This window comes from Salvelinus fontinalis, chromosome 1 (genome assembly GCF_029448725.1).
Source record: "Salvelinus fontinalis isolate EN_2023a chromosome 1, ASM2944872v1, whole genome shotgun sequence".
In the NCBI taxonomy this organism is placed as follows: domain Eukaryota; kingdom Metazoa; phylum Chordata; class Actinopteri; order Salmoniformes; family Salmonidae; genus Salvelinus; species Salvelinus fontinalis.
Window position 1 is genome coordinate 97,548,001 of NC_074665.1, and position 24,322 is coordinate 97,572,322.

Consider the following 24,322-nt stretch of genomic DNA (forward strand, 5'->3'; position numbering starts at 1 on the left):
AGCGACTTTGTTGCTAGATTTAGAGAGTTTTCATTCCCCTCTAGCGACTTTTATTGGTAAACGAGTATAGCCACAAATGTAGCTACTTTTTAAGGCTGCCCCAGCGACTTTTTAATGATTTAGCGACTTCCCTGTTTGTATGTGTGCCCGCTCGGCTGAGTTCAGCTGTGCGCCTCCGCCGGCTGCTGCGTGTGTCACTTGCGCCCTTTCTCCCACCTCTATGTCCTCTTCAGCCTCTCCGTCCTCTCCCCTCTGTAGCAGCGAGTAAAGTTAATTGATTAAATCGGTTCCTTTGTTGTTAAATGACACCACATCTCTCCAAGGGATAAACAATAAAAGCAAAACTAAATATATATATTTTTAAATGATATACTTTAATCTGTTTTTTTTCTGTGCTTTTAATTAGTTCAATTTTGTTCTCCTTCAAACATTCCATTTAGCAGTAGTGGTGAATGGATAAAGTCACTGAGGAAGCCAAGCCAGGAGAAAAACCCATATTACATGTGTTGTGATAATTAAGATAATTGTGTTGTGATAATTAAGATAATTGTGTTGTGATAATTAAGATAATTGTGTTGTGATAATTGTGTTGTTTGCTCTATAACCTGTTAGTTCATATCCCTTGCCACCATGATACATATGCCTAAGGCCGAGACAATGAGAAGACACAGTGGCAGAATACATTCAACAACACCTTTGTTTCATCACAAAACCATAGAGCGACATCTGTATGGTGAAGTACACAAACAAACAGTCACATGACCTACTACAGCACGGTCAAGCAAGTTAACGTTTACGACAGTTTTGGACTACTCAACAGCTATGGATTTGGAACCACGGAGAGTTACTGCAACAGGAGCAGCCGCCACTATTCCAGCACCATTTCAACTTCAATATTTCAACATCCTCCTCTCTTTCATGACTCTGTCATACAGTACAGGCTTTTAGTTTGTGTTGTCTACCTGGCTAAAATGTTTGCTCGCTAGCTTAACTTCCTTTCATGGGAAATTATGCGCCTGGCCAGCTAGTTAACATTAGCCTACTCAGGGGCACAATGTATGCATTTATGGTTAGATCAGAATCTCTGTTATAATCATTGGCCAGTACAGAGAATTAAGTAAAGCCACAAGCAAATCCTTATCTCTTTCCATGGCTAATTTAGGAAAGGGATGATTTCAGCTAGCTGGCTAGCCAACCGGAGGACAACGACTCAATGAGATGCAACAATTCAAGTTTTTTCTGTAAATGAGTTTAGCTTGTGATTGGTGTGAAGCCAAATCTAAACGGGCTTCCCTTGACACTTTTGTTTGGTGCGCCAGGTCCATTCACAGTTAAGCTCACTCAGTTTACCTCAACGCTGATTGGCTTTATAAATATATATATTTTTTAAGGCTATTCTTTTTGACGAGACAGATAGATGGCCTACACATACAGAGACAGAGGGGCGCTGTTTCACTCGCTCAGATGCTTTTCCTGGAGGGATACATTCAGCGTCTTGAAAATTGAAGGAAAATGATCAAACACAGACAGATGAAAGATAGATTTTTTTAAAAATTATTATTATTTCTTGGTCAATTTCTTGGGGAAGTCTGACTTCCCTTGGCATCCATGAATACACACTACTGGTATTTAGTTTTACTTTTGAGATTGTATCATTGCATGAGAGACAGGGGCAGCATAAGCCTAAAACAAACCTTTAAAATAACTACTACGTCATGACGTTATCTAGTGTAACGGATGTGAAATGGCTAGCTAGTTAGCGGGTACGCGCTACTAGCGTTTCAATCAGTTACGTCACTTGCTCTGAAACCTAGAAGTAGTGTTGCACCTTGCTCTGCAAGGGCCGTGGCTTTTGTGGAGCGATGGGTAACGGATTGAAACGCTACTAGCGCGTACCCGCTAACTAGCTAGCCATTTCACATCCGTTACACTAGCGACTAATGGAGCAACCAACAGCTATGGGGAGGGAGGGAAGTGGAGGAGGGATGGAAGAGGAGGAAGGAGGGAAGAGGAGGAGGGAGAGAAGAGGAGGAGGGAGGGAGGAGGAGGAGGAGGGATGGAAGCGGAGGAGGGTGAGAAGAGGAGGAGGGAGGGAGGAGGAGGAAGAGGGATGGAAGAGGAGGAGGGAGAGAAGAGGAGGAGGGAGGAGGAGGAGGAGGAGGGATGGAAGAGGAGGAGGGAGAGAAGAGGAGGATGGAGGGAAGAGGAGGAGGAGGGATGGAAGAGGAGGAGGGAGGGAAGAGGAGGAGGGAGGGAAGAGGAGGAGGGAGAGAAGAGGAGGAGGGAGGGAAGAGGAGGAGGAGGGAAGAGGAGGAGGGAGAGAAGAGGAGGAGGGAGGGAAGAGGAGGAGGATAGGACAAAAAGTTAAATAAGTTTCAGTAAGATTGGATTTCTAGCATTTATAGCAATGGTTATCAACTGTATGCAGGGATGGAACTGAAGTCGCAGAAAATTGAGGTTGTGGTGGCAGCAGCAGAGAAGTATTTGGGTGTGCAAGACTTCACATCGGAAGAGTTACAGGGTGTGTTAAGTGGTGATGTCCCATCCTTTCAGGATGATGGCATGAGGTAGGAATAAATACATTTAATTAGTGGAGTAGGGTGGTGTTCATTTTATTTTATATAATTTTGAAATTGGTGATCGTAGTGTTAGATGATAGAGTATTTATTTAGTGAATTTTAATTTTTCAAGCAAAGTATAAGGGAGTTGTACTCCAGTCTAGTAGGTGGCGGTAATGCAACAAATTGGATGCCAACTGCCGTTTAACCTCATTGAAGAAGAAGAAGAAGAAGAAGAAGAAGAAGAAAAAGGCCAGCGTTCCTTCCCGCGTGTCGCGAGAACAAACATCTAGATTTCACGTGGCCAGTTTACCTGAAAATAAATGTATTATTATAAAAATGTCCCTAAATTGTTGTAACAAGCAAGCCACAATATGGGGAAAAGGCCAAAATATCCATGTGTAGATGACTTTCTCTTGGTACACGGAACCAGATAGCTAGCGTTGTTGCTTACAAGCTAAGCAGCTCTGCTCAGCTGAAAAGTTGAGGGTGAAGCTTGTGGTTGCCTAGAGACGGCGCTCAAATCTCCATTCCCCCCCAAAACATATACAGCTAGCGTTTCCTTTCTAGCAAGCTGGCTAAGCGGTCTTGGATGTTCGTTTTTGAAGATTTAGCTCATTTTTGTTTATATGAAACACGTCGGGAAATCCTTACAGCCTGAAAATATGTCTGCTTCACAAGCAGTCCATAGCTTGCTGAATTTGTAGTTACAGATATCTAGAAAACAAGTTGCTGTTATTAGCTAGTGTTAGCTGTTTAGCCAGAACTTGCAAAAGTCCATCTTCAGTCTTCATGTTGTGATTTCATATCAGGGGAACATCGAATCTTCAGCATCATCACTGTGTAAGTTGATGCATGCATATATCAATAAACGTTTGAGACAACAGTGACATTGTGTATATAGCTGCATTTGCATACAGTTTGCATGCAAGTTTTTAGCATAATCGAAAGTTATTCCAGAGACAATGCAAATAGTTGGTTTGTTTTTGCCTAAAAAGAGATTCTAGAGAGCTGATTGAGGTTAGTGAGTAGCCTAATCAACATGTTGCATTTTTTTGTGTTTTAAATTGAGTCGGCTTTTGACAGCTGTGAGTGAGAGAGGATGTTGCCTATCCACAAAGGCAATATTATGAAAGAGTGGATTAAACCAAACTAATGATGGGATTGAATTGGCCTGGAGTATTAGGATAAGGTCACCACAGAAGAAAGGGGAAGTATCTTTGGTCTCACTATTCCTGCTCCTACAATTTAACCTTTTCAACCAAAACGTATCATGGAGATTGTTTAATTCATTGGAATAGCCCTTTATTGATAATGTAGCGAATTCGGTGGGTAGCGCCGACCGGGACTCGAACCCGTGTCCAGTGACTGTCAAGCCAACACCTCAACCATTATGCAAAGAGGTGAACCTCTTGACTAGGTTGGTGTTGGGTTAAGGTCGCTACATTATACATTGCCCTCTTCCTTTGGGAAAGCGTGATCCTACGCTTCTCTGTACCATGCCCCTCACGTGTACATGCCTCTCCGATGGCCATCCCACTTCTGACACCAATGTAGGGAATTCTGGGGGTAATCCTGACCAGATCTCGAACACGGGTCCAGAGACTGTCAAGCCAACACCTTAACCCTTACGCGAAGAGGTCCGAACGTCTTGACATGGTCGCTAGCTGTTGGGTTAAGGTCCCTACAAGAATAAATTCAAACATCTTGATGTATGCCATCACTTGGATCCTTCCCGTGTCTTTCCATTTCCCCATTTTGTTTTTATTGTATGGAGACTGAGAGGACCCCCTGTATAGTGCTGTGTGTGGTGCACACGCAGATAGTGTCTCTGTCAGACGATCCTAGTGATGAATATTATAGTACCCTCATTACAGGGTCATTACATCAGTTGGACAAAGGGACCAGAGTTGTAGGTTACATCCTATCAACCCTTAGTCTTCTGTGCCTCTACATGCAGAAGTGACTTTACACAGCAGGTGAGGAGAATTAATGCAGCAGGTTAGGAGAATTAGGTTAATAGTAAAAGGTTAGGGAATGCAAAAATTCTCCCCGACGTGGCCGGTGACACTTTGCTTCTTGAATGTCCAATATCGAGAGCTTGACTGCTGACATGCAAAACATTTTGGGACTGTATCAAACGTGGATTAAGAGACAGATTGAAATGTACAGAATGGAGGGTCATGTAATTCATAAAATGTCAATATTTCTCAGTGTTTTAGAATGAGTTGCTTATTAGGCTATATATGGATGTGTGCCTGATGCCGCCCCTCATCTCTGATTCTCTGCGGGCGTGCAATATCAATTGCACCTATAGGCTATTTAGTGTGTTCTCAATCAAATGATCCATAGGCTATACTAGGCTATGAAGTGCATGCTCAGTGAAGCACAGAGTTATATTTCCAAGATAGCTGCTGGGATGGTGTGAATAAAACTAGGCTGAATTACACACTGCAAAGGATATTCCAACCTTGAGCCTGTTGTGCTCCTGCTGATAAAGGTTTTCCGTGTGCTGCCTAACCAGTGGCTGTGTAGGGCTACGGTGGCAGTTCAGGAGGAGAGGGAAAGGGTTTTCTGTGTGCTGCCTAACCAGTGGCTGTGTAGGGCTACGGTGGCAGTACAGGAGGAGAGGGAAAGGGTTTTCTGTGTGCTGCCTAACCAGTGGCTGTGTAGGGCTACGGTGGCAGTGCAGGAGGAGAGGGAAAGGGTTTTCTGTGTGCTGCCTAACCAGTGGCTGTGTAGGACTACGGTGGCAGTACAGGAGGAGAGGGAAAGGGTTTTCCGTGTGCTGCCTAACCAGTGGCTGTGTAGGGCTACGGTGGCAGTACAGGAGGAGAGGGAAAGGGTTTTCCGTGTGCTGCCTAACCAGTGGCTGTGTAGGGCTACGGTGGCAGTTCAGGAGGAGAGGGAAAGGGTTTTCCGTGTGCTGCCTAACCAGTGGCTGTGTAGGGCTACGGTGGCAGTACAGGAGGAGAGGGAAAGGGTTTTCCGTGTGCTGCCTAACCAGTGGCTGTGTAGGGCTACGGTGGCAGTACAGGAGGAGAGGGAAAGGGTTTTCCGTGAGCTGCCTAACCAGTGGCTGTGTAGGGCTACGGTGGCAGTACAGGAGGAGAGGGAAAGGGTTTTCCGTGTGCTGCCTAACCAGTGGCTGTGTAGGGCTACAGTGGCAGTACAGGAGGAGAGGGAAAGGGTTTTCAGTGTGCTGCCTAACCAGTGGCTGTGTAGGGCTACGGTGGCAGTTCAGGAGGAGAGGGAAAGGTTTTTTCCGCAAATAATCTTTGATTAGGCAGTGTCCAAAAAAATGTGCAACTACTAGCCTATAGCCTAAGTTCTGTTCAGTTTGAGAAGGAGAGGGTGAAGATGAGAAGGAGAGTGTGAAGATGAGGAGGACCAGAGGTCAACTACTAGACTATAGCCTATGTTCTGTTCAGTTTGAGAAGGAGAGTGTGAAGGAGGAGATGAGGAGGAGAGCATGAAGATGAGAAGGAGAGTGTGAAGATGAGGAGGAGAGTGTGAAGATGAGGAGGAGAGCGTGAAGATGAGGAGGACCAGAGGTCAACTTTGATAGCTTACTACTACTATAATAGACTTTATTAAAAACAAGATGTTTCTTGCCCGTGATGTATTTATCAAGAGCTATTGACCTCACAATAAACCAGATTTGAGTAACTTACATTGTGATGCTGAAACCTGCTAACAATTATTTCTCTCTGTAATAAAGCCCTTTTGTGGGGAAAAAATCATTCTGATTGGCTGGGCCTGGCTCCCCAGTGGGTGGGTGGGTCTGGCTGCCAAGTGGGTGGCCTTTGCCCTCCTAGGCCCACCCATGGCTGCACCCCTGCCCAGTCATGTTAAATCCATAGATTAGGGTCTAATTAATGTATTTCAGTTGACTGATTTCCTTATATTAACTATAACTCAGTAAAATTTTAGAAAATGTTGCATTTGTATAAAAATGTTGCATTTGTATAAAGTGATGCTTTATGCTAGAAACCAGGTGTAAAATAGCCAGGAAAGACGTGACTCTGATGCACAAGGGGGTATCATTGTTTTGTTTCTTTGACATTCAGAGGCTGACTTTGCTTAGGAAGTCATCTAATTATGTCACTATCAATTGATTAAAGCTACTCACTTTCTGTAGGATAGCACAACGCTTAAACCCCTGTCTGGGGTGGAAAGGTAGGCCTTCTCTGTCTGGGGTGGAAAGGTTGGCCTTCTCTGTCTGGGGTGGAAAGGTAGGCCTTCTCTGTCTGGGGTGGAAAGGTTGGCCTTCTCTGTCTGGGGTGGAAAGGTAGACCTTCTCTGTCTGGAGTGGAAAGGTAGACCTTCTCTGTCTGGGGTGGAAAGGTAGACCTTCTCTTTCTGGGGTGGAAAGGTAGACCTGCTCTGTCTGGGGTGGAAAGGTTGGCCTTCTCTGTCTGGGGTGGAAAGGTAGACCTTCTCTGTCTGGGGTGGAAAGGTAGATCTTCTCTGTCTGGGGTGGAAAGGTAGACCTTCTCTGTCTGGGGTGGAAAGGTAGGCCTTCTCTGTCTGGGGTGGAAAGGTAGACCTTCTCTGTCTGGGGTGGAAAGGTAGACCTTCTCTGTCTGGGGTGGAAAGGTAGACCTTCTCTGTCTGGGGTGGAAAGGTAGTCCTTCTCTGTCTGGGGTGGAAAGGTAGTCCTTCTCTGTCTTGGGTGGAAAGGTAGACCTTCTCTGTCTGGGGTGGAAAGGTAGGCCTTCTCTGTCTGGGGTGGAAAGGGAGGCCTTCTCTGTCTGGGGTGGAAAGGTAGACCTTCTCTGTCTGGGGTGGAAAGGTAGGGGTTTATTATGGATCCCCAATAGTTTCTGCCAAGGCAGCAGCTACTCTTCCTGGGGTTTATTTTGGATACCCAGTAGTTCCTGCCAAGGCAGCAGCTACTCTTCCTGGGGTTTATTATGGATCCCCATTAGTTCCTGCCAAGGCAGCAGCTACTCTTCCTGGGGTTTATTATGGATCTTCATTAGTTCCTGCCAAAGCAACAGCTACTCTTCCTGGGGTTTATCATGGATCCCCATTAGTTCCTGCCAAGGCAGCAGCTACTCTTCCTGGGGTTTATTATGGATCCCCAGTAGTTCCTGCCAAGGCAGCAGCTACTCTTCCTGGGGTTTATTATGGATCTTCATTAGTTCCTGCCAAGGCAGCAGCTACTCTTCCTGGGATTTATTATGGATCCCCAGTAGTTCCTGCCAAGGCAGCAGCTACTCTTCCTGGGATTTATTATGGATCCCCATTAGTTCCTGCCAAGGCAACAGCTACTCTTCCTGAGGTTTATTATGGATCCTCAGTAGTTCCTGCCAAGGCAGCAGCTACTCTTCCTGGGGTTTATTATGGATCCCCATTAGTTCCTGTCAAGGCAGCAGCTACTCTTCCTGAGGTTTATTATGGATCCCCAGTAGTTCCTGTCAAGGCAGCAGCTACTCTTCCTGAGGTTTATTATGGATCCTCAGTAGTTCCTGCCGAGGCAGCAGCTACTCTTCCTGGGGTTTATTATGGATCCCCATTAGTTCCTGTCAAGGCAGCAGCTACTCTTCCTGAGGTTTATTATGGATCCCCAGTAGTTCCTGCCAAGGCAGCAGCTACTCTTCCTGGGGTTTATTATGGATCTTCATTAGTTCCTGCCAAGGCAGCAGCTACTCTTCCTGGGATTTATTATGGATCCCCATTAGTTCCTGCCAAGGCAGCAGCTACTCTTCCTGGGGTTTATTATGAATCCCTAGTAGTTCCTGCCAAGGCAGCAGTTACTCTTCCTGGGGTTTATTATGGATCCCCAGTAGTTCCTGCCAAGGCAGCAGCTACTCTTCCTGGGGTTTATTATGGATCCCCAGTAGTTCCTGCCAAGGCAGCAGCTACTCTTCTTGGGGTTTATTATGGATCCCCAGTAGTTCCTGCCAAGGCAGCAGCTACTCTTTCTGGGGTTTATTATGGATCCCCAGTAGTTCCTGCCAAGGCAGCAGCTACTCTTCTTGGGATTTATTATGGATCCCCAGTAGTTCCTGCCAAGACTGCAGCTACTCTTCCTGGGGTTCATTTTGGATGGGGTTTCTTATGGATGCTTGTGTCTGTGGAAAAGATGCCTGGGCAGAGAAACAGTTGTATACTGTATATCCGTCCTCATTGGTGAGAGTGGAGCTCCCTGTGATCTGACCATGCTCTGTCTGTTATTGTTTACTTGTGTTATCACATTGTTCTGGGGATATAGGCTACATTTGAAAACAATCTCAAATGGTTTTAATAACTTTCTGTAGAGTTTTTCCTCACCACTGTGCTTCTACATCTGCATTGCTTTCTCTTTGGGGTTTCAGGCTGGGTTTCTGTTTGGCACTTTGTGACGACTGCTGATGTAAAAGAGCCCCAAGAGGAGATGGGAGCTGTGATTGTTCACACACACACACACACACGCGCACACGCGCACACACGCACACACGCACGCACACACGCACACACGTACACACGTACATACATACATACATACATGCATGCATACATACATACATACATACATACATACATACATACATACATACATACATACATACATACATGCATGCATACATACATACATACATACATACATACATACACACGTACATACATACATGCATGCATACATACATACATACATACATACATACATACATACATACATACATACATGTGTGATGATGACAGTGTATCCCCTCTTTCCATTCTTCTTCCTTCCAGACCACTTTCCCCTCTTCTCTTCTCATCAACCTTAGCCCTCTACCTCTCTTCTTCACTCCCTTTCCTCCTATCTCTCTCTCCCCCTCTCCTATCTCCTCCTCTTCACCCCCAGTGAGGGCAGCCCAGTCCTCCTCTTCTTCATCCCCAGTGAGGGCAGCCCAGTCTTCCTCTTCCTCTTCATCCCCAGCGAGGGCAGCCCAGTCCTCCTCCTCTTTGTCCCCAGGGAGTATAGCACAGTGACCCTACAGTCAAGATAGCTTGCACCCTCCACAGTACCTTCTCTACTATGTAGCCAGCCCGGACAGAAGCACAAAACAATCTATAATATATTTAAAAAGTCATCATGACTTATTTCTTCCTGTTTACAGTGTCAGTTTCAACCAGGCACTGCCGTTATCCATCTGATAAGCCGATGTGGGAGCAGCTGACCCGTAATAATGTTCACGCTGTGAGGATATTTACGGCATGTGTTATAAGAATGGAAAAAAACAGTCAATCATAATCATCGATTGTGATCTATTTCACGCTGTGAGATTTTCTACATGACAGAGGGCAGACTATAGCTACCACTCTTATCTCCCTCTCAGCCCAGATAGCCTAGCGTTCCATAAACCGTCCTGATAGCAGCACAACCAGTCTTCCACACACACCATGGAAGCATCCCAAATGGCACCCTATTCCCTATATAGTGCACTACTTTTGACCAGGGCCCTAATATAGTGCACTACTTTTGACAAGGGCCCTATATAGTGCACTACTTTTGATCAGGGCCCAAATATAGTGCACTACTTTTGATCAGGGCCCAAATATAGTGCACTACTTTTGATCAGGGCCCAAATATAGTGCACTACTTTTGATCAGGGCCCTAATATAGTGCACTACTTTTGACCAGGGCCCTAATATAGTGCACTACTTTTGACCAGGGCCCTAATATAGTGCACTACTTTTGACCAGGGCCCTTATATAGTGCACTACTTTTGACCAGGGCCCTTATATAGTGCACTACTTTTGACCAGGGCCCATAGGGTGCCATTTTGAGACTCATTCTAAAAACTATCTACATCCCCCAGGGCTGATTTTATATCACCATCGCTGTCCTGCCAGTCATCGTAGACATCATCACCATTATCACTGATCTGATTTATATCACCATCACTGTCCTGCCAGACATCGTAGACATCATCACCATTATCACTGATCTGATTTATATCACCATCGCTGTCCTGCCAGACATCGTAGACATCATCACCATTATCACTGATCTGATTTATATCACCATCGCTGTCCTACCAGACATCGTAGACATCATCACCATTATCACTGATCTGATTTATATCACCATCGCTGTCCTGCCAGACATCTTAGACACTATTATCACTGATCTGTATCTCAACAAGGTAACGTATTCTGTCGTCACATTCTCTTGACTTGGATGAGGTGTTAGATGGAAGATGCCCTAGGAAGAGGACCAGGATCAGAGCCTGTATCCACGAAGAGGTGATCTAGGATCTGTTTTCTTTTAGATCATAATGAATAAGACTATGGACAGCCAGGGGGGACCTGATCCTAGATCAGCACTCGGACTTGAAGCTTTTTAAATACAGGCCCTGGACCAGGCACTATTTTATCAAGTATTGCAGTGCAGACAGTGACAGACAGTGGCTCAATTGTTTGGTATAGAAGAGATTATCTATGTGTCCCATGTTATTGACTGGTAGACAGATGCAGTAACCTCATGAGAACACTAGATATCAGTGTTGGGCTGTGTTGAACTCTGGTGTTTGTGCTTGCATGTTGCTGGGTTTGGCCTGCAGGGCTGGGCAACTCCTGTGACACCAATCAGGCCCCTGAGGACTGGAGTTGCCCAACCCTGCCGGCTATGTATGGTGTATTTACAGCCTAGTCTGAGTACACAGAATGAGGAAATACATTAATAATCTATTTTCTAAAATAGTGTAGCATTCACAACAGTCTTCCCTTAGCTGACAACATTCTGTGTACAGATTGTTAAAATCAAATTATTATTTACAATGATGGCCTAGTGGGTTAACTGCCTTGTTCAGGGGCAGAACAACAGATTTTTACCTTGTCAGCTTGGGGATTTGATCTAGCAACCTTTCGGTTACTGGCCCAACGCTCTAACCACTAGGCTACCTGCCGCCTCAAGAGGCCTATTCTTAACTAAAGTAACACTTGCACATTGCTGAGTTGATAACACCTTAATGGCCTTTAACCAGAAATAGCCTTCCGTTCAGTTGCCTTTGAGCTGTTGTGATTGTTGCCTAGTGCGTTTACGACATGTCTGCAGGGTTCTAAGTGTGTCCTCTGCCTTGACGTGCTGCTCGCTCATTAACTGAAAACCCAAGCAGGTTTGAATCAAGTTGGTGCCAAGTGTCAGTTTGCACCAAACACTCACTTAGACTGCATCCCAGAGCTGCAGGAGACTGAGGGTACGTCCTGAGTGACACCCTATTCCCTAAACCCTAGAGCTGCAGGAAACTGAGAGCACGTCCCAAATAGCACCCTAGTCAAAAGTAGTGCACTTTATAGGGAATAGGGTGCCATTTGGGATGTAAAAAGGACTTAAGAATACAAAGGGACTCAAGAAGACAACCCCAGGCATTCTGTTAGAGAAGCTGCCGGTCTCCACGCACACACACACACACGCAGGCTCTTGGCAGAGGTACAGGCCAATTCATACTGAATAATAATAATACACACCTGATTTTCACTTCAGAAGTGTGTTCCCCCTAGCAACCTCCCCGCTCTATCCTTCTCTCTCTCTTTCTTCGTTTCTCCCTCTCTCTTCATCTCTCTCTCTCCGTCACTCTCTCTGTCTTTCTGTCGCTCTCTCTGTCTCTTTCACACAATTCAATTCAATGGTTGTCGTGGGAAACATGTTTACCTTGCCGAAGTAATTGGACTAATGTGCAAATAGTTGAAGCATGAAAGTTAAAATAAGCAGATAAATATAGGTTGTATTTACAATGGTGTTTGTTCTTCACTGGTTCCCCTTTTCTTGTGGCAACAGGTCACACATCTTGCTGCTATGATGTCACACTGTGGTATTTCACCCAGTAGATATGGGAGTTTATCAAGATTGGATTAGTTTTCAAATTCTTCATGGATCTGTGTAATCTGAGGGAAATATGTGTCTCTAATATGGTCATACATTTGGCAGGTTAGGAAGTGCAGCTCAGTTTCCAACTCATTTTGTGGGCAGTGTGCACATAGCCTGTCTTCTCTTGAGAGCCATGTCTGCCTACGGCGGCCTTTCTCAATAGCAAGGCTATGCTCACTGAGTCTGTACATAGTCAAAGCTTTCCTTAAGTTTGGGTCAGTCACAGTGGTCAGGTATTCTGCCACTGTGTACTCTCTGTTTAGGGCCAAATAACATTCCAGTTTCCTCTGTTTTTTGTTAATTACTTGACAAAATTGTAAAGAATCATCTTTTTGTTTTCTGCTGATTTGGTTGTGAGTAGAGTCCATGTACCAGCTGGCAGAGGGGACTCTTCTCCAGGTTCATTTCTCTGTAGGTGAGGGCTTTGTTATGGAAGATTTGAGAATCACTTATGTTTAGGTGGTTGTAGATTTGAATTGCTCATTTTTGGATTTTGATAATTAGCTGGAATAGTCTTAATTCTGCTCTGCATGCAATATTTGGTATTTTACGTTGTATACTGAGGATGTTTTTGCAGAATTCTGCATGCAGAGTCTCAATTAGGTGTTTGTCACGTTTTGTGAATTCTTGGTTGGTGACGGACCCCAGATCTCACAACCATAAAGGTTCTATGACTGATTCAAGTATTTTTTACCAGATCCTAATTGGTATGTCAAATTTGATGTTCCTTTTGATGGCGTAGAAGGCCATTCTTGCGTTATCTCTCAGATCGTTCACATCTTTGTTGAAGTTACATGTGGTGCTGATGTTTAGGCTGAGGTATGTGTCATTTTTTGTGTGCTCGACTAGATGGAAATTGTATTTGTGGTCCTGGCAACTAGACCTTTTTTGGAATACCATTATTTTTGTCTTACTGAGATTTACTGTCAGGGCCCAGGTCTGACAGAATCTGTGCAGAAGATCTAGGTGCTGCTGTAGGCCCTCCTTGGTTGGGGACAGAAGCACCAGATCATCAGTAGACATTTGACTTCAGATTCTAGTAGGGTGAGGCCGGGTGCTGCAGACTGTTCTAGTTCCCTCTCCAATTCGTTGATATAGATGTTGAAGAGGTTGGGGCTCAAGCTGCATCCCTGTCTCACCCCTCCGGCCCTGAGGAAAGAAATGTATGTTTTTTGCCAATTTTAACCGCACACTTGTTGTTTGTGTACATGGATTTTATGTCGTATGTTTTCCCCCAACACCACTTTCCATCAATTTAGATAGCAGACCCTCATGCCAAATTGAGTCAGATTTTTTTAAATCAACAAAACATTCGAAGACTTAGCCTTTGTTTTGGTTTGTTGGTTTGTCAATAAGGGTGTGCAGGGTGAATACGTGGTCTGTCTTACAGTAATTTGGTAAAAAGCCAATTTGACATTTGCTCTTAATGGTATGCAGGTTGCTCAGTTTTGATGCCTCATGATTATTACATGAACATTGCTCTGTTCAAGTAGGCTGTGATTTTGCTGTGATCTGATAGGTGTGTCAGTGGGCTGACTGTGAATGCCCTGACTGTGAATGCTCTGACTGTGAATGCTCTGACTGTGAATGCTCTGACTGTGAATGCTCTGACTGTGAATGCTCTGACTGTGAATGCTCTGACTGTGAATGCTCTGACTGTGAATGCTCTGACTGTGAACGCTCTGACTGTGAACGCTCTGACTGTGAACGCTCTGACTGTGAACGCTCTGACTGTGAACGCGTTTAGGTCGCCACATACTAGTACATGTCCCTGGGTCTGGAATGATTGATCTCTCTCTCTCTCTCTCTCTCTCTCTCTCTCTCTCTCTCTCTCTCTCTACCACTCTCATTAGCCTCTCTCGCTCTCTCTACCACTCTCTTACTCTCTCTCTCTCTACCTCTCCCTTTCTGTCACTCCCTCTCTCTGTCACTCTCTCCCTGTCTTTCTCTCCCTCCGGTGTTTGCACAAGCAAATGGGCCGTGAAACAGGTAACGGAATCAAAGCACATTTGTTTCATTGGGTCGTTGATTGATGGGGGATTCATGATGTCTTCATTTCCTCAACGAACGGCTGTCTTGTTTCCTTCCGCCACAGAAGATCCTCATCAGTCCCCATTTAACACTAATACAGACTACCAGTTCCCATTTAACACTAATACAGACTGTCTGTTCCCATTTAACACTAATACAGACTGTCTGTTCCCATTTAACACTAATACAGACTGTCTGTTCCCATTTAACACTAATACAGACTACCAGTTCCCATTTAACACTAATACAGACTGTCTGTTCCCATTTAACACTAATACAGACTGTCTGTTCCCATTTAACACTAATACAGACTGTCTGTTCCCATTTAACACTAATACAGACTGTCTGTTCCCATTTAACACTAATACAGACTGTCTGTTCCCATTTAACACACATACAGACTGTCTTTTCCCATTTAACACTAATACAGACTACCAGTTCTCATTTAACACTAATACAGACTGTCTGTTCCCATTTAACACTAATACAGACAACCAGTTCTCATTTAACACTAATACAGACTACCAGTTCTCATTTAACACTAATACAGGCTGTCTGTTCCCATTTAACACTAATACAGACTGTCTGTTCCCATTCAACACTAATACAGACTGTCTGTTCCCATTTAACACTAATACAGATTACCAGTTCTAGAAAGGTGAGAAAAAGGAGGTTCATGTCTCTTTTTGTTTCACTTCAGGGATTGTTGATCCCAAATGGCACCCTATTCCATACATATTCCCTCTGGACCCTGGTCAAAAGTAGTGCACTGTGTAGGGAATAGGGTGCCATTTGGGATGTGTCACTCCAAGGCTCAGCAGCTTCTTCCTGTCAACACAAGAGGGCGCCAGACAGCCACAAGTCCAAGATCTCCCGTTGTATCTTTCCAGCTGCTCCTTTCCCTCTGTGTTTTTGACGGTCCCGACACAAACACACTTCTTTTTTTCTGAACGCAGCAGAGGATAACTGAAAATGTGACAACAACGTGTTCTGATATGGCAGCAGGCAGCGCCTCATGTCGACTTAAAGGTGTTTTAGTTTTTTCTCCCATTTCATCGTCGTTGTTGTTGTTGTGGGTCTAACAAGGAAAATCAAGCAAGTACCCCACTCAACATGTGTCTCCCAAATGTCACCATATTCCCTACATAGTGCACTACTTTTAAGTCTACGAGACCTGGTCAAAAGTAGTACACAACATAGCAATAGTGTGCCCTTTGTGACTCAAAGCAACATCCCTCCACCACCACCTCTTCATTAGCCCAAATCCATCCAACTGGACAGTCAGGTCAGAGGTTCAGGGGGCTGTTGGGTCTCGTCTGGCGTTCACACCTCCTTGCACAGCCATAAAGGGTCACAGGGTGCTGCCAAGGGGGGGCTCAACCATAAAGAGCCACAGAGTGCTGCTGAGGGGGCCACAGCTATAAAGGGCCACAGAGTGCTGCCGAGGGGGCCACAGCTATAAAGGGCCACAGAGTGCTGCCGAGGGGGCCACAGCTATAAAGGGCCACAGAGTGCTGCCGAGGGGAATGGTTTCCCCCACAACAAGACATCGGTTTAGATTAAGGGCCATTTTGACTACTGCCCTGGGTCACCAGGATAGTTTGGGTTGCTGTGCCAACGGGATAGGCCCGACCCGTTGTCCTGGCGGCGGTAAACTTGTGTACACGTGTAGGAGGGGAGGACAGGGAGGAAGGTAAGGAGGAAAGACGAGGTGGCCACTCAGTGTCACGCGTCAGAGAAATGGAGGCTTGTGGTTTTCACCAGGACACACACACACACACACAAGGCCTATACACAGACACACACACACACACACAAGGCCTATACACAGACACACACAACACACAGCTTTCTGCAGAGATATGACATGTTCCTACTACTCTCTCTCACATACCACACACACACACACACACACACACACACACACACACACACAGACGCACGGCCTAGCCCAATGAAGCAGCAACTCACATGGCTGATCCAGGTTAGAGGCGGTGTGTGTGTGTGTGTGTGTGTGTGTGTGTGTGTGTGTGTGTGTGTGTGTGTGTGTGTGTGTGTGTGTGTGTGTGTGTGTTTTCTCACACAATAGCCTGAGAGGGTGTAGTGTAGATTGTGTGTCTTGATCAGGGCAGGGTGAGTCGGTGTGACGGTGATGATGACTTAAGCCTTCTACCCTATCTCCAGCTAGCCATGGAATTACTCATAGGATGGCAACCTGTTCCCTACATAGTGCACTACTTTTAAAGTAATGCCAAATGGCACCCTATTCCCTTTCAAAAGTAGTGCACTGTATAGGGAATAGGGTCCCCTTTGGGACGCACCCAGAGCCACCCTCACAGCAGTGGAGACAGACGAGACCCTGAGAGAAGTTGTAGTTTGGTCACATTGACGTTATTAAGTATGATGTTCACAAGTTGTCGTAGTCAAATGCTGATTTTATGTATTGAGAACGGACACATCTGTTTGTCCATAAGCCCAACTAACAGGGTTAACCAGAAACCCAGTGGAAGATACATTTACCTCAAATGGCCACGGTTCTTGAAGTTACCAAAAGTCCTTCAGCCCAGAGCCTGTCGACCAATCATTTATTTACCCTCCACATAACACGACGGTTTTCTCAACCAATGTTCTGGGTGCTTTTGGTCGTACGCGCTCAAGTGGCTATTGCACAGTCTTCTAATAAAGGTGACTAAATGTACAGATGGTTAACAGGCTGGAGGAAAAGCTCCATGAAATCACAAACACACCGCGGGTCTCTGGGGAACTGAACAGGCCTATACACAACATCCCAAATGGAGCCCTATTCACTATATAGTGCACTACTTTTAACCAGGACCTAGAGGGAAAAGGATGGTATTTGAGACTCTGACATAGACTATACATGGTAAAGGGACATAGTCTAAGACTTAGTGGGGGTACGGTACGCTCCGACGGCAGAACAGCATAAACCTGTGTAAAATCAGCTTTGAAATGAGTGGGCTTCACCCTTTAAAGCTGCTCCAGAATGAAGGAGAGGGTCACATCTAGAGGTCTGGAGGAAGAAGGAAACAACATGGTGTCTCTTATGTGGCCTGGAAAGGGACAAACTGTGAGGTTATGGTGATTTACAAAGAATGGATTCCTAAAAGATTTGTGTACGCAATAGCATGCATCTAATTTGGGGTTTAGGCTAATTTCTGAATACTTGTTCGAAGTTGTTAGAATATGTTCCAGATTTGTCACAATATATTAAAATTATTATAAATTACACCTTTATTTATGGGAATGAGGGAGTCCTCATTCCCATAATGCAGCACAACATTACAAAGTACATAATAAGGAATTACTGACACAATCTGACCAATCAAAGGCTCATTATGAGATATTCTGACAAGCCAGGGCAGGACCTGACAAGCCAGGACCTGACAAGACAGGACCTGACAGGACAGGACAGGACCTGACAAGACAGGACCTGACAAGACAGGGCAGGACCTGACAAGACAGGACCTGACATGACAGGACCTGACAAGACAGGACCTGACAAGACTGACAGGACCTGACCAGACAGAACAGGACCTGACAAGCCAGGGCAGGACCTGACAAGCCAGTACCTGACAAGAAAGGACAGGACCTGACAAGACAGGACCTGACAAGCCAGGACAGGACCTGACAAGACAGGACTTGACCTAGCAAAGAACTGCACCACTGCCATTGTCTGGAGAATTTTTCTCTCTGCTAAACGTGTGTGAGTGTGAGGTGTAGTAGGGTGGACGCAGGCCATGGCATTGTTTGGAGTGCTGAAGCTTTGTGCCCGCTGAGGAGGGTTGTTGGACGTGTGTGTGTTTACACATGGCTGGACACTTGGACCTTCCGTCAGATGGAGGGCCGCCAGGTGTGTGTCTGTGTGTGTCGCTCTGTAGGGTGGACACGTTTCAGACCTCTGCAGCTTCTCAGGCTGAGAGGTGAAAGGGCTAAAAGAGGTACCTGGTCCGTCTCAGACTGAGCGGTGAAATGGCTAGAAGGGGTACCTGGTTCGTGTTAGGTAGAGACCTCAGTAGCTATAATAGCTAGTGGGGTCCTGTATGGCTCAATTGGTAGAACATGGTGCTTGCAACACCAGGAATGTAGGTTTGATTCCCGCTGGGGCCAACCATACCAAAAGTCTACGCATGCATAACTGTAAGTCGCTTTACATAAAAAAGTATGCTAAATGGCATATTATTATATTATATTAGCGATACATAGGCAGGAATGGAAATTGATAATATACACTCATTCCCATGACCATGAAAGAGCGAAGTCTGTCAGCTATTTTACTTTGCTTTCTGACATTATACTACTTGTTTAACAGCAACTAGAAACAGATTAGGTAGATCTGTAATTTTCATGACAGAGTTTCTGCTGAAACGTTCCTTTCTACTTCAGGATCAACCTCCGTTTCCTGGGTTACCTGAGGCCTAGGAGAGAGGTCAGCTAGATTCCTCAGTGAGAACCTTTCTGTTAGCCTGCTTCAACATGTTGTTTTGTAGAGTCTGTGGTGAAACATGGCTTTAGGTTCAATCACTAATAACACTAGACCTGTTATTCTGACGGGTTTGTTGTCTCATGATGCAATTGTTGGAACCAAGCCTAGGCAACCGCCGGTCCATGACAATAACTTAACATCTTATTATCCTACCTGAGGAGTAGGCTGTCCACAATGAGAGGAGTAGGCTGACCACAATGAGAGGAGTAGGCTGACCACAATGAGAGGAGTAGGCTGACCACAATGAGAGGAGTAGGCTGTCCACAATGAGAGGAGTAGGCTGTCCACAATGAGAGGAGTAGGCTGTCCACAATGAGAGGAGTAGGCTGTCCACAATGAGGAGTAGGCTGTCCACAATGAGGAGTAGGCTGTCCACAATGAGGACTAGGCTGTCCACAATGAGAGGAGTAGGCTGTCCACAATGAGGAGTAGGCTGTCCACAATGAGGAGTAGGCTGTCCACAATGAGGACTAGGCTGTCCACAATGAGAGGAGTAGGCTGTCCACAATGAGGAGTAGGCTGTCCACAATGAGAGGGGTAGGCTGTCCACAATGAGGACTAGGCTGTCCACAATGAGAGGAGTAGGCTGTCCACAATGAGGAGTAGGCTGTCCACAATGAGGAGTAGGCTGTCCACAATGAGGAGTAGGCTGTCCACAATGAGGACTAGGCTGTCCACAATGAGAGGAGTAGGCTGTCCACAATGAGAGGAGTAGGCTGTCCACAATGAGGAGTAGGCTGTCTACAATGAGGAGTAGGCTGTCCACAATGAGGAGTAGGCTGTCCACAATGAGGAGTAGGCTGTCCACAATGAGGAGTAGGCTGTCCACAATGAGAGGAGTAGGCTGTTCACAATGAGAGGAGTAGGCTGTCCACAATGAGAGGAGTAGGCTGTCCACAATGAGAGGAGTAGGCTGTCCACAATGAGAGGAGTAGGCTGTTCACAATGAGGAGTAGGCTGTTCACAATGAGGAGTAGGCTGTCCACAATGAGGACTAGGCTGTCCACAATGAGAGGAGTAGGCTGTCCACAATGAGAGGAGTAGGCTGTCCACAATGAGAGGAGTAGGCTGTCCACAATGAGAGGAGTAGGCTGTCCACAATGAGAGGAGTAGGCTGTCCACAATGAGGAGTAGGCTGTCCACAATGAGGAGTAGGCTGTCCACAATGAGGAGTAGGCTGTCCACAATGAGGAGTAGGCTGTCCACAATGAGGAGTAGGCTGTCCACAATGAGGAGTAGGCTGTCCACAATGAGGAGTAGGCTGTCCACAATGAGAGGAGTAGGCTGTCCACAATGAGAGGAGTAGGCTGTCCACAATGAGGAGTAGGCTGTCCACAATGAGGAGTAGGCTGTTCACAATGAGAGGAGTAGGCTGTCCACAATGAGAGGAGTAGGCTGTCCACAATGAGAGGAGTAGGCTGTCCACAATGAGAGGAGTAGGCTGTCCACAATGAGAGGAGTAGGCTGTCCACAATGAGAGGAGTAGGCTGTCCACAATGAGAGGAGTAGGCTGTCCACAATGAGAGGAGTAGGGTGTCCACAATGAGAGGAGTAGGCTGTCCACAATCAGAGGAGTAGGCTGTCCACAATCAGAGGAGTAGGCTGTCCACAATGAGGAGTAGGCTGTCCACAATGAGGACTAGGCTGTCCACAATGAGGACTAGGCTGTCCACAATGAGAGGAGTAGGCTGTCCACAATGAGAGGAGTAGGCTGTCCACAATGAGAGGAGTAGGCTGTCCACAATGAGAGGAGTAGGCTGTCCACAATGAGGAGTAGGCTGTTCACAATGAGGAGTAGGCTGTCCACAATGAGGAGTAGGCTGTCCACAATGAGAGGAGTAGGCTGTCCACAATGAGAGGAGTAGGCTGTCCACAATGAGGAGTAGGCTGTCCACAATGAGAGGAGTAGGCTGTCCACAATGAGAGGAGTAGGCTGTCCACAATGAGAGGAGTAGGCTGTCCACAATGAGAGGAGTAGGCTGTCCACAATGAGAGGAGTAGGCTGTCCACAATGAGAGGAGTAGGCTGTCCACAATGAGAGGAGTAGGCTGTCCACAATGAGAGGAGTAGGCTGTCCACAATGAGAGGAGTAGGCTGTCCACAATGAGAGGAGTAGGCTGTTCACAATGAGGAGTAGGCTGTTCACAATGAGGAGTAGGCTGTCCACAACGAGAGGAGTAGGCTGTCCACAACGAGAGGAGTAGGCTGTCCACAATCAGAGGAGTAGGCTGTCCACAATCAGAGGAGTAGGCTGTCCACAATCAGAGGAGTAGGCTGTCCACAATCAGAGGAGTAGGCTGTCCACAATGAGTAGGCTGTCCACAATGAGAGTAGTGGCTGTTCACAATGAGAGGAGTAGGCTGTCCACAATCAGAGGAGTAGGCTGTCCACAATCAGAGGAGTAGGCTGTCCACAATCAGAGGAGTAGGCTGTCCACAATGAGGAGTAGGCTGTCCACAATGAGAGGAGTAGGCTGTTCACAATGAGAGGAGTAGGCTGTTCACAATGAGAGGACCAGGCTGTCCACAATGAGGAGTAGGCTGTCCACAATGAGGAGTAGGCTGTCCACAATGAGAGGAGTAGGCTGTTCACAATGAGGAGTAGGCTGTGCACAATGAGAGGAGTAGGCTGTTCACAATGAGAGGAGTAGGCTGTCCACAATGAGAGGAGTAGGCTGTCCACAATGAGAGGAGTAGGCTGTCCACAATGAGAGGAGTAGGCTGTCCACAATGAGGAGTAGGCTGTTCACAATGAGGAGTAGGCTGTCCACAATGAGGAGTAGGCTGTCCACAATGAGAGGAGTAGGCTGTCCACAATGAGAGGAGTAGGCTGTCCACAATGAGGAGTAGGCTGTCCACAATGAGAGGAGTAGGCTGTCCACAATGAGAGGAGTAGGCTGTCCACAATGAGAGGAGTAGGCTGTCCACAATGAGAGGAGTAGGCTGTCCACAATGAGAGGAGTAGGCTGTCCACAATGAGAGGAGTAGGCTGTCCACAATGAGAGGAGTAGGCTGTCCACAATGAGAGGAGTAGGCTGTCCACAATGAGAGGAGTAGGCTGTCCACAATGAGAGGAGTAGGCTGTTCACAATGAGGAGTAGGCTGTTCACAATGAGGAGTAGGCTGTCCACAACGAGAGGAGTAGGCTGTCCACAACGAGAGGAGTAGGCTGTCCACAATCAGAGGAGTAGGCTGTCCACAATCAGAGGAGTAGGCTGTCCACAATCAGAGGAGTAGGCTGTCCACAATCAGAGGAGTAGGCTGTCCACAATGAGTAGGCTGTCCACAATGAGAGTAGTGGCTGTTCACAATGAGAGGAGTAGGCTGTCCACAATCAGAGGAGTAGGCTGTCCACAATCAGAGGAGTAGGCTGTCCACAATCAGAGGAGTAGGCTGTCCACAATGAGGAGTAGGCTGTCCACAATGAGAGGAGTAGGCTGTTCACAATGAGAGGAGTAGGCTGTTCACAATGAGAGGACCAGGCTGTCCACAATGAGGAGTAGGCTGTCCACAATGAGGAGTAGGCTGTCCACAATGAGAGGAGTAGGCTGTTCACAATGAGGAGTAGGCTGTGCACAATGAGAGGAGTAGGCTGTTCACAATGAGAGGAGTAGGCTGTTCACAATGAGAGGACCAGGCTGTCCACAATGAGGAGTAGGCTTTAGCATTGGTCGTCTGCCTGTCTCTGTCATGTTCTATGGCCTGAATCCCTCAACCTCTAAAAGCCAAGGGTTTAAAGGGATAGTTTGAGCCTGTTTTCTAGCTAGCATGCTAGTTGTTCCTGTAGTCTTTCAGTCATTGTGCTAACTCTAGTTAGCAATGGCTCCAGAAAATAACTTAAACTCACCTCAAACTGCACACAGAGACATACAAATGGTATCCATGAGTTAATCTGACTCTGGGTAAGTAGAAACAAGGGCTTGATTGCCAAAATATCGACCTATCCCTTTAAAATGATTGGAGTGTAACTGAGGACAGACTGACACATGATGTGTCAGTCTCTAGAATGTGGACCTGAGACCCTCCATTCTTATGTGTTGTATTTAAAAATATATATTTTGTCGTTTCCAATTGGTAGTTACAGTCTTGTCCCATCGCTGCAACTCCCGTACGGACTCGGGAGAGGCGAAGGTCGAGAGCCGTGTGTCCTCCGAAACACAACCCAAGCAACTGCTTCTTGACCCAATGCCCACTTAACCCGGAAGCCAGCCTGGTACACCTGGTAACCATGTCAGCGTGCATAGCGCCCGGCCCGCCACAGGAGTCGCTAGAGCGCGATGGGACAAGGATATCCCTGCCGGCCAAACACTCCCATAACCCGGACGACGCTGGGCCAATTGTGCGCCGCCTCATGGATCTCCCGGTTGCAGCCAGCTGCGACAGAACCTGGACTTGAACCAGGATCTCTAGTGACACAGCTAGTACTGCGATGCAGTGCCTTAGATCACTGCGCCACTCAGGAGGCCTGACCCTCCGTTCTAGTGACTGTCCCTAAAATGGAGGGTCTGAGGTCCATCTCATGATGTCAGTCTCTAGAACTGAGGGTCTGAGCTCCATCTACATGATGTGTAGTCTCTAGAACTGAGGGTCTGAGCTCCATCTACATGATGTGTCAGTCTCTAGAACTGAGGGTCTGAGGTCCGTCTACATGATGTCAGTCTCTAGAACTGAGGGTCTGAGGTCCGTCTACATGATGTCAGTCTCTAGAACTGAGGGTCTGAGCTCCATCTACATGATGTGTAGTCTCTAGAACTGAGGGTCTGAGCTCCATCTACATGATGTCAGTCTCTAGAACTGAGGGTCTGAGCTCCATCTACATGATGTCAGTCTCTAGAACTGAGGGTCTGAGGTCCGTCTACATGATGTCAGTCTCTAGAACTGAGGGTCTGAGGTCCGTCTACATGATGTGTCAGTCTCTAGAACTGAGGGTCTGAGGTCCGTCTACATGATGTCAGTCTCTAGAACTGAGGGTCTGAGCTCCATCTACATGATGTGTCAGTCTCTAGAACTGAGGGTCTGAGCTCCATCTACATGATGTGTCAGTCTCTAGAACTGAGGGTCTGAGTTCCGTCCACATGATGTGTCAGTCTCTAGAACTGAGAGTCTGAGGTCCGTCTACATGATGTGTAGTCTCTAGAACTGAGGGTCTGAGGTCCGTCTACATGATGTCAGTCTCTAGAACTGAGGGTCTGAGCTCCATCTACATGATGTGTAGTCTCTAGAACTGAGGGTCTGAGCTCCATCTACATGATGTCAGTCTCTAGAACTGAGGGTCTGAGGTCCGTCTACATGATGTCAGTCTCTAGAACTGAGGGTCTGAGGTCCGTCTACATGATGTGTCAGTCTCTAGAACTGAGGGTCTGAGGTCCGTCTACATGATGTCAGT

At 46.4% G+C, this 24,322-nt stretch overlaps 1 protein-coding gene across 1 annotated transcript in view; it reads left to right on the forward strand.

The window, feature by feature from the left end:
* The first annotated feature begins 2,851 nt into the window (after window positions 1–2,851).
* The window catches only part of LOC129864913 (WD repeat-containing and planar cell polarity effector protein fritz homolog), a 114,197-nt gene continuing 92,726 nt past the window's right edge, over window positions 2,852–24,322 (forward strand). Inside the window, exon 1 of the mRNA XM_055937240.1 lies at window positions 2,852–3,401. The gene's annotated coding sequence lies outside the window, so the exon portion shown is untranslated. The remainder of the gene's footprint in view (window positions 3,402–24,322) is intronic.